The sequence below is a fragment of the Dendrobates tinctorius genome, unplaced genomic scaffold (assembly GCF_039654945.1).
Source record: "Dendrobates tinctorius isolate UK_male_01 unplaced genomic scaffold, ASM3965494v1 ptg000178l, whole genome shotgun sequence".
In the NCBI taxonomy this organism is placed as follows: Eukaryota; Metazoa; Chordata; class Amphibia; order Anura; family Dendrobatidae; genus Dendrobates; species Dendrobates tinctorius.
This window is the reverse complement of record NW_027361845.1, coordinates 388,381-398,988: the sequence shown is the minus strand read 5'-3', so window position 1 is coordinate 398,988 and position 10,608 is coordinate 388,381. Positions and strand designations below refer to the sequence as shown.

Below are 10,608 nucleotides of genomic sequence, written 5' to 3'. Positions count from 1 at the left end.
GTCTTTAGATGTTGCAAGTGAGATTGACTGTCCGGGGAATACACCAAAATATCATCCAAATAAATAATAACAAAACGGCCTATCAGATCAGAAAACACAACATTGATGAAATTTTGGAAAATAGCAGGTGCATTAGTTAACCCAAATGGCATTACCAGGTTCTCGAAGAGTCCTTCTGATGTGAGGAATGCCGTTTTCCACTCGTCCCCTGCCCGAACCCTTATCAGATTGTAGGCCCCCTGCAGATCCAACTTGGAGAACCATTGGGCCCCAGCTAACTGGTTACATAAGTCTGGGATGAGGGGAAGCGGATAAGAGTTCCTAATCGTTATCTTGTTCAGTTCCCGAAAGTTGAGGCACGGCCGCAAACCACCATCTTTTTTCTTCACAAAGAAGAACCCTGCTGCCACAGGTGACACAGAAGGCCTGATATGCCCTTTGCGGAGACTCTCATCTATGTACTCCTTCATGGCTTCGCGCTCAGGCCCAGACAAATTGAACAATCGAGCCTTAGGTAACTTGGCACCGGGTACTAAATCAATGGCACAGTCATAGGGTCTATGTGGTGGCAGCGCCTCAGCCTTACTTTCGGAAAAAACGTCTTCAAAATCTTTCAGGTACTCCGGAATACCTTCCAGATCGACAGACGACACAGACACAGATTTAACAGCGTTAACAAGATGTCCCCGGTTACCACATTTACTATTGCATCCCCATTGAGTGATTTCCCCTGTAACCCAATCAATGGTAGGATTATGGCGTTGAAGCCAAGGCATCCCCAGTACCAGTCCTGCAGGCAAGTTATCTACCACCAGACAACTTAGTTTCTCCACATGAGTGGAACCCACTTTTAGAGAAAAAAGTTCAGACCTGCAACAGATACCGTTTTGGGTAAGATGAGATAAGTCAATTGCCACAAGTTTAACAGGATCGTGAAGCCTGACTGTCCCTATCTTATAAAGAGTCATAACCTTGGTATCAATCAGGTTCACAGCCGAACCGCAGTCAATAAAAGCAGTAGTCTGAACAGGACCATAACCAAGTTCCAGTTCCACCTGCAGCACCATTTTTGCACATGAGGAAAATTGTACCTGAAGGTCTGGGTAGCCTCCTCGATTACTACCCAGACCTAGTCGTTTCCCGCCGTCTTGGAGGATGACAGACAGGAGGGGCAGTCATTCTTCCAATGTCCAGATTTCCCACAATAGAAGCACGACTGCTTTTCCCGGCGGCGTCTTCTTTCCTTTCCCTTACAGGTGACAGCGTTCACCTCCATAGCCATAGGAAGAGTCCGGGTCTCATCTCCACTGAAGAATAAGGGCGTTTCCCGTTGCATAATGCCTCTAGCCCGCAGCCTGCGATCCATGCGAACCGCTTGGACCATGGCATCCTCCAGGGAGTCAGGCGGAGGATGAAGTGCCAAAACATCCTTCAGATGTTCACACAGGCCTCTGAGGAACAGCCCCTGCAGGGCGGCATCACTCCAGGAAATCTCCGCTGCCCAACGTCTGAATCCAGTACAGAACCATTCGGCCGAGTGCTCCCCCTGACAGACACTCATCACTTTGTCCTCAGCCAACCGCACTCTATCAAGCTCATCATAAATAAGCCCTAAGGCTTCAAAAAATGCATCCACAGACATTCTCTCAGGGGCAGAAGAGGAAAGCGAGAATGCCCAGGCTTGTAGGGACCCCCTAAGCAGGGACATCACCACCCCCACCCTCTGTTTCTCATCCCCAGAGGAGCGGGGTCTCAAAGAAAAAAAAAGCTTACAGCCCTCCTTAACTGCCCTGAAATTATCCTTGTTGCCAGAAAATATATCTGGCAATTTAACTGGGGATTCAGGTGGGACTAAAATGACATCTCTATTCCCCACCTGCTGGAAGCCTGCGGAAAGTACCCCCTGAACTGAGTCCTCAACCCGCCGTTGGGACTGGGCCAGAGCTTGGTGTTCCAAACTAAGCTTCTGCAGTGACTGAGTCAAGCATTTCACCTGCTCAGATAAAGCACACATTGGGTCCATGCTGCAGAAGTGAGGAGAGAAAAAAAAATTGTAGGCCAGTTATAATGTCAGAGACACCGCACTGAACTTGCTCACGCAGTTTCTGTTTTCAATCTTAACCCAAACATCGATCAAATTTTAAAACATGAAAGAGATACTTGAACGTGACATAATTTAAACATGCATCATTCTGACCAGGAGTAAGGCGCACTACCGTCAGACTATGAGGTCAGCTGTAAAGCTTCTTGCTCCCATAATTCACATGTGTAGTGCATGAGGAAATATATAGACACCATCTTGAAATTTGCTACTTTAAATCACAGTTTAGAAAAGTAATAACATGGATGAATTAGGATCTTCACGTTCCAATTCACGGATTTCCAGTTTAATGTTTAGATTCTAGTAATAAGCCCGATTTTCTTACAAATTCAAAGATGACAATGGTATGAACAAAGTGATAGGTGTTCCTGGCATTTATTACATTTATTAATGTTTTGAACTCAATTCCCAATAATATTTCTCATCAAAGTATTGTTGATAAGATTTTAATCTATAGAATTTAAAAAAAGACTTTTTTAAAAACTGTTCTGACAGGTGTCAACGATGTTGCGTTAATCTATTTTCAGTTGGATTACCCAGTTTCTGTTTTCAAACTTAACCCAAACATCTATCAAGCTGTAAAAATATGAAAGAGCTGCTTGACCATGACGTTATTTGAATACACAACTTTCTGATATGAAGTCAGAAGCACTACAGTTGAATTAAGATCTTCACATTCAGATTCAGTGATTTCCAGTCAAAAATTAAGAATCTGGTAATAAACCCTCTTTTCTTACAAATTCAAAGATGGCAATGGTAAAAATAAATTAATAGGTGCTTCTGGCGTTAATTACATTTACTAATGTTTGGAACTCAATTCCCATAACAATTCTTATCAAAGTACTCTTGAAAAGGTTATAATCTATAGAATTAAAAAATGCAATTTCTTAAACACTGCAGACTGGTTGCAACAAAGTCGAGTTAACTTTTGTCAGTTGGACTACGCAGTTACTGTTTTCAATAATAACCCAACATCAATCAAGATATGAAAAGACATAAAGAGCTGATTGACCGCGACGTGAGTTGAACACGCAACCTTCTGATCTGGAGTCAGACGCGCTACCGTTGCACCACAAGGTCAGTTGAAAAGTGTTGTTGCTCCCATACTTCACATGAAAAATGCATGATAAAATATATGGACACCATCTTGAAATTTGCTACTTATAGTCACAGTTTGGAAAAGATATAAACAAGGATGAATTAAGGTCTTCACTTTCAGATACAGTGATTTCCAATTAAAAATTTAGAATATAGTAATAAACCCTTTTATCTTACAAATTCAAAGATGACAATGGTATGAACTAATTAATAGGTGTTTCTGACTTGCCACAAATTTTCTGTTTTGAACTCAATTCCCAATGATATATCTCATCAAAGGATTGTTGAAAAGATTTTATTCGGTAGAATTAAATAAACAATTTTTCAAACACTTTCCTGACAGGTGGCAACAAGATCATGATAATCTATTGTCAGTTAGAATACGCAGTTTCTGTTTTCAATCTTAACCCAAACATCGATCAACTTTTAAAAAGATGAAAGAGATACTTGAACGTGACATAATTTAATCATGCATCATTCTGACCAGGAGTAAGGCGCACTACCGTCAGTCTATGAGGACAGCTGTAATGCTTGCTTGCTCCCATAATTCACTTGTAAAGTGCATGAGGAAATATACAGACACCATCTTGAAATTTGCTACTTTAAATCACAGTTTAGAAAAGTAATAACAAGGATGAATTAGGATCTTCATGTTCCGATTCAGGGATTTCCAGTTTAAAGTTTAGATTCTAGTAATAAGCCCGATTTTCTTACAAATTCAAAGATGACAATGGTATGAACAAAGTGAAAGGTGTTCCTGGCATTTATTACATTTATTAATGTTTTGAACTCAATTCCCAATAATATTTCTCATCAAAGTATTGTTGATAAGATTTTAATCTATAGAAATAAAACCCCCACAGTTTTAAACACTGTTCTGACCTGTGTCAACAACGTTGTGTTAATCTATTTTCAGTTGGATTACCCAGATTCTGCTTTCAATCTAAACCCAAACATCGATCAAGCTATAAAAATATGAAAGAGCTGCTTGACCGTGACGTGATTTGAATACACAACTTTCTGATATGGAGTCAGAAGTACTACAGTTGAATTAAGATCTTCACATTCAGATTCAGTGTTTTCCAGTCAAAAATTAATGTCAGAGACACCACACTGAACTTGCTCACTGAGCCAGTGCGCGTGCCCTGAGTAAAGCGAAAGCGTGCTCAAAGATACCTGTGCAGCGGGCAGCAACCGAATAGATACATACTTCAGAGCTGCAGGGCCTGAAGCACGTGACTGCTAGAGGCGTGGCCTAAACTCCACAGAGCTAGGAGCTGCAAGACAATTCCTAGCAGAGTAACTGCGAGACAAAGTTACCAAGGGGCATAGACAGGGAGAATAGTCAGGACGTAGCCAATGAGTCACACACAGAGATAGCTGCAAGGTACCAGAGGGGCGAGCAGAGAGTAGTCAGGTCACAGGCAATGAGTCATACACAGATAATAACGCAGTACAAAAACAACAGGCAAACTCACAACGGGAAACAAAATCGGGTCAGAACCATATAAACAAGCTATAGCAACAAACAGGCACACGGGGGTCAGCACACTAGGCCAAAGGCAAAAGTATAACTGGCAGGGATTGAAGCTACCCAGAGGTTTATGAAGCTCTCCCAGAACCAGAAAGAGGCCACAATCATTAACCACAAGTGTGCAGGTCAAAACCTGCACAGAGCTCCAGACATTAACCCCAGGTGTGCAGCTAAAAAACCTGCACTGGGATCATGACAGTACCCCCCTCTCAACGGGGGGCCTCTGGACCCCCAGACTTCCCCGGGTACTTGGCATGGAGCGCCTGAACCAGGCGATCTGCATGTACTGAACGAGCAGGGACCCATGAGCGCTCTTCTGGTCCATATCCCTTCCAGTGGACCAGGTACTGCAAAGAGCGGCGCACCCGCCGAGAGTCCACAATATGTCCGACCTCATACTCCAATTGACCCTCCACCAGCACTGGAGGAACAGCAGTCTCAGAGTTCTCTTTGACAGATCCTGCTGGTTTCAACAGAGACTTATGGAACACATTAGATATTTTTAAGGAGGCGGGGAGACGCAACCTATATGCCACAGGGTTGACTATCTCCATAATCTCGTACGGACCAATGAACTTTGGTCCCAACTTAACTGATGGTACCTTTAAGTTGATGTTATGCATGGAGAGCCAAACCTTCTCTCCCACCTGAAACATGTCTCCTGAGGCTCTCTTTTTGTCCGTAAAATATTTGTATCTCCCCTGGGCCCGAGAGATATTACGCCGGACTTCAGCCCAGAGGTTTTTTAACGGCTGAACAGACCCCTCTGCTCCTGGACAACCGGAATCCACCCGAGAAAACTCCCCAAAATACGGATTAAAGCCGTAGTTAATCAGGAATGGGGACATGTTGGTGGTCTGACTCACCCGGTTGTTAAAAGCGAATTCAGCCAACGGTAACGCATCACACCAATCCTCCTGTCTGGCGGAGGTCAGACACCTGAGAATTTGTTCCAGGGATTGATTGGTGCGTTCCATCTGACCGTTGCTCTCCGGGTGATATGCTGACGAGAAGGAGAGTGAGATGCCCAATTTCATACAGAACGCCCTCCAAAATTTGGCCACAAACTGCACACCTCTGTCAGACACAACATTCAGGGGTACCCCATGCAATCGGACCACATGCTGCACAAACAACCTTGACAATGTTTCTGCTGAAAGTAATGCTGCCAAGGGAATGAAATGGGCCTGTTTAGAAAACCTGTCCACCACCACCCAGATCACGGTATTGCCCCTGGAAGGTGGAAGACCGGTAATAAAATCCATGGAAAGATGAGTCCATGGCCTATCAGGAACCGGTAAAGGTATGAGTTCCCCAGCCGGTCGGTTATGCGAACTTTTGGAACGGGCTCGTATGCCACAAGCAGAAACAAATTCCTTGACATCGGACCTTAATGAAGGCCACCAAAAACCCCTGGTTACTGCCTCTCTAGTGGCCATGATACCTGGATGAGCACTCAGCCTAGAATCATGAAACTCCTGCAGAAGTCTAGGCCGCAATGAATCAGGAACAAACAGTTTATCGCTTGGCCTGGTTGCCGGAGCTAGGGCCTGAGCCCTTAGGATTTCTTGTTCCAACTCAGTTGAGACCCCCGCCACTACCACCCCTGGGGGAAGAATGGAGGACAGCGGCTCAGGGGGAGACACTGGATCAAAACTTCTGGACAGGGCATCCGCTTTAACATTTTTGGATCCCGGTCAAAAAGTAATTGAGAACTGAAATCGTGAAAAAAAAAGTGACCAACGGGCCTGTCTAGGAGTAAGCCTCTTAGCAGATTCAAGGTATGCCAAGTTTTTGTGATCCGTGACAACCGTGATAGGGTGAGCCGCCCCTTCCAAAAAGTGCCTCCATTCCTCAAATGCCAGCTTGACCGCAAGAAGTTCCCTATTGCCTACATCATAGTTTTTTTCAGCTGAAGAGAACTTCTTGGAGAAGAAGGCACAGGGTTTGAGATTGGTAAGGGTGGCTGGACCCTGGGACAGCACAGCCCCAACCCCCACTTCAGAAGCATCCACCTCCACAATGAATGGTTTGGACGGGTCAGGTTGCACCAATACCAGGGCAGACATAAAACATTTCTTAATAGCTGAGATGGATTCCTTAGCGAGTACAGACCAATTTTTTACATCAGCTCCCTTCTGGGTAAGATCCGTGAGTGGTTTAACCACTTGTGAGAAACCTTTAATGAATCTCCGGTAATAGTTCGCGAATCCTAAGAAGCGCTGGAGCCCCTTGAGATCTCGAGGCTGAACCCAGTCAGCGATCGCCAGCACCTTCTTAGGATCCATATGAAACTCCTCACAGGACACAATCAACCCCAAAAAAGACAGCTCCTGTACAAAAAACGAACATTTTTCCAATTTGGCGAACAATTGGTTCTCCCTGAGTCTCTGGAGAACTGTCTTTTGATGTTGCAAGTGAGATTGACTGTCCGGGGAATACACCAAAATAATAATAAATAATAACAAAACGGCCTATCAGATCAGAAAACACAACATTGATGAAATTTTGGAAAACGTCAGGTGCATTAGTTAACCCAAATGGCATTACCAGGTTCTCGAAGAGTCCTTCTGATGTGAGGAATGCCGTTTTCCACTCGTCCCCTTCCCGAACCCTTATCAGATTGTAGGCCCCCTGCAGATCCAACTTGGAGAACCATTGGGCCCCAGCTAACTGGTTACATAAGTCTGGGATGAGGGGAAGCGGGTAAGAGTTCCTAATCGTTATCTTGTTCAGTTCCCGAAAGTCGAGGCACGGCCGCAAACCACCATCTTTTTTCTTCACAAAGAAGAACCCTGCTGCCACAGGTGACACAGAAGGCCTGATATGCCCTTTGCGGAGACTCTCAGCTATGTACTCCTTCATGGCTTCGCGCTCAGGCCCAGACAAATTGAACAATCGAGCCTTAGGTAACTTGGCTCCGGGTACTAAATCAATGGCACAATCATAGGGTCTATGTGGTGGCAGCGCCTCAGCCTTACTTTCGGAAAAAACGTCTTCGAAATCTTTCAGGTACTCCGGAATACGTTCCAGATCGACAGACGACACAGACACAGATTTAACAGCGTTAACAAGATGTCCCTGGTTACCACATTTACTATTGCATCCCCATTGAGTGATTTCCCCTGTAACCCAATCAATGGTAGGATTATGGCGTTGAAGCCAAGGCATCCCCAGTACCAGTCCTGCAGGCAAGTTATCTACCACCAGACAACTTAATTTCTCCACATGAGTGGAACCCACTTTTAGAGAAAAAAGTTCAGACCTGCAACAGATACCGTTTTGGGTAAGAGGAGATGAGTCAATTGCCTCAAGTTTAACAGGATCGTGAAGCCTGACTGTCCCTATCTTATAAAGAGTCATAAACTTGGTATTAATCAGGTTCACAGCCGAACCGCAGTCAATAAAAGCAGTAGTCTGAACAGGACCATAACCAAGTTCCAGTTCCACCTGCAGCACCATTTTTGCACATGAGGAAAATTGTACCTGAAGGTCTGGGTAGCCTCCTCGATTACTACCCAGACCTAGTCGTTTCCCGCCATCTTGGAGGATGATGTACAGGAAGGGCAGTCCTCCTTCCAGTGTCCAGATTCCCCACAATAGAAGCACAACTGCTTCTCCCAGTTTCGTCTTCTTTCCTTTCTCTCACAGGTGACAGCATTCACCTCCATAGCCATAGGAAGAGTCCGGGTCTCATCTCCACTGAAGAATAAGGGCATTTCCCGTTGCATAATGCCTCTAGCCCGCAGCCTGCGATCCATGCGAACCGCTTGGACCATGGCATCCTCCAGGGAGTCAGGCGGAGGATGAAGTGCCAAAACATACTTCAGATGTTCACACAGGCCTCTGTGGAACAGCCCCCGCAGGGCGGCATCACTCCAGGAAATCTCCGCTGCCCAACGTCTGAATTCAGTACAGAACCATTCGGCCGAGTGCTCCCCCTGACAGACACTCATCACTTTGTCCTCAGCCAACCGCACTCTATCAGGCTCATCATAAATAAGCCCTAAGGCTTCAAAAAATGCATCCACAGACATTCTCTCAGGGGCAGAAGAGGAAAGCGAGAATGCCCAGGCTTGCAGGGACCCCCTAAGCAGGGACATCACCACCCCCACCCTCTGTTTCTCATCCCCAGAGGAGCGGGGTCTCAAAGAAAAAAAAAGCTTACAGCCCTCCTTAAATGCCCTGAAATCATCCTTGTTACCAGAAAATATATCTGGCAATTTAACTGGGGATTCAGGTGGGACTAAAATGACATCTCTATTCCCCATCTGCTGGAAGCCTGCGGAAAGTACCCCCTGAACTGAGTCCTCAACCCGCCGTTGAGACTGAGCCAGAGCTTGGTGTTCCAAACTAAGCTTCTGCAGTGACTGAGTCAAGCATTTCACCTGCTCAGATAAAGCACACATTGGGTCCCTGCTGCAGAAGTGAGGAGAGAAAAAAAAATTTTAGGCCAGTTATAATGTCAGAGACACCGCACTGAACTTGCTCACGCAGTTTCTGTTTTCAATCTTAACCCAAACATCGATCAAATTTTAAAACATGAAAGAGATACTTGAACGTGACATAATTTAAACATGCATCATTCTGACCAGGAGTAAGGCGCACTACCGTCAGACTATGAGGTCAGCTGTAAAGCTTCTTGCTCCCATAATTCACATATGTAGTGCATGAGGAAATATATAGACACCATCTTGAAATTTGCTACTTTAAATCACAGTTTAGAAAAGTAATAACATGTATGAATTAGGTTCTTCACGTTCCAATTCAGGGATTTCCAGTTTAATGTTTAGATTCTAGTAATAAGCCCGATTTTCTTACAATTTCAAAGATGACAATGGTATGAACAAAGTGATAGGTGTTCCTGGCATTTATTACATTTATTAATGTTTTGAACTCAATTCCCAATAATATTTCTCATCAAAGTATTGTTGATAAGATTTTAATCTATAGAATTTAAAAAAAGACTTTTTTAAAAACTGTTCTGACCTGTGTCAACAACGTTGTGTTAATCTATTTTCAGTTGGATTACCCAGTTTCTGTTTTCAAACTTAACCCAAACATCTATCAAGCTGTAAAAATATGAAAGAGCTGCTTGGCCATGACGTTATTTGAATACACAACTTTCTGATATGAAGTCAGAAGCACTACAGTTGAATTAAGATCTTCACATTCAGATTCAGTGATTTCCAGTCAAAAATTAAGAATCTGGAAATAAACCCTCTTTTCTTACAAATTCAAAGATGGCAATGGTAAAAATAAATTAATAGGTGCTTCTGGCGTTAATTACATTTACTAATGTTTGGAACTCAATTCCCAATAACAATTCTTATCAAAGTCCTCTTGAAACGATTATAATCTATAGAATTAAAAAATGCAATTTCTTAAACACTGCAGACTGGTTGCAACAAAGTCGAGTTAACTTTTGTCAGTTAGACTGCGCAGTTACTGTTTTCAATAATAACCCAAACATCAATCAAGATATGAAAGGACATAAAGAGCTGATTGACCCCAACGTGAGTTGAACACGCAACCTTCTGATCAGGAGTCAGACGCGCTACCGTTGCACCACAAGGTCAGTTGAAAAGTGTTGTTGCTCCCATACTTCACATGAAAAATGCATGATAAAATATATGGACACCATCTTGAAATTTGCTACTTATAGTCACTGTTTGGAAAAGATATAAACAAGGATGAATAAAGGTCTTCACTTTCAGATTCAGTGATTTCCAATTACAAATTTAGAATATAGTAATAAACCCTTTTTTCTTACAAATTCAAAGATGACAATGGTATGAACAAATTAATAGGTGTTTCTGACTTGCCACAAATTTTCTGTTTTGAACTCAGTTCCCAATGATATATCTCATCAAAG

General features: G+C 43.6%; 2 non-coding genes across 2 annotated transcripts; both read right to left on the bottom strand.

Moving 5' to 3' along the window:
* Nucleotides 1-3,109: 3,109 nt before the first annotated feature.
* TRNAW-CCA (transfer RNA tryptophan (anticodon CCA)) lies at nucleotides 3,110-3,181 on the bottom strand. Its single transcript has one exon. It is a non-coding gene; the product is annotated as a tRNA-Trp (tRNA).
* A 7,058-nt stretch (nucleotides 3,182-10,239) lies between these two features.
* Nucleotides 10,240-10,311, bottom strand: TRNAR-CCU (transfer RNA arginine (anticodon CCU)). The gene has a single exon. It is a non-coding gene; the product is annotated as a tRNA-Arg (tRNA).
* Nucleotides 10,312-10,608: the final 297 nt, after the last annotated feature.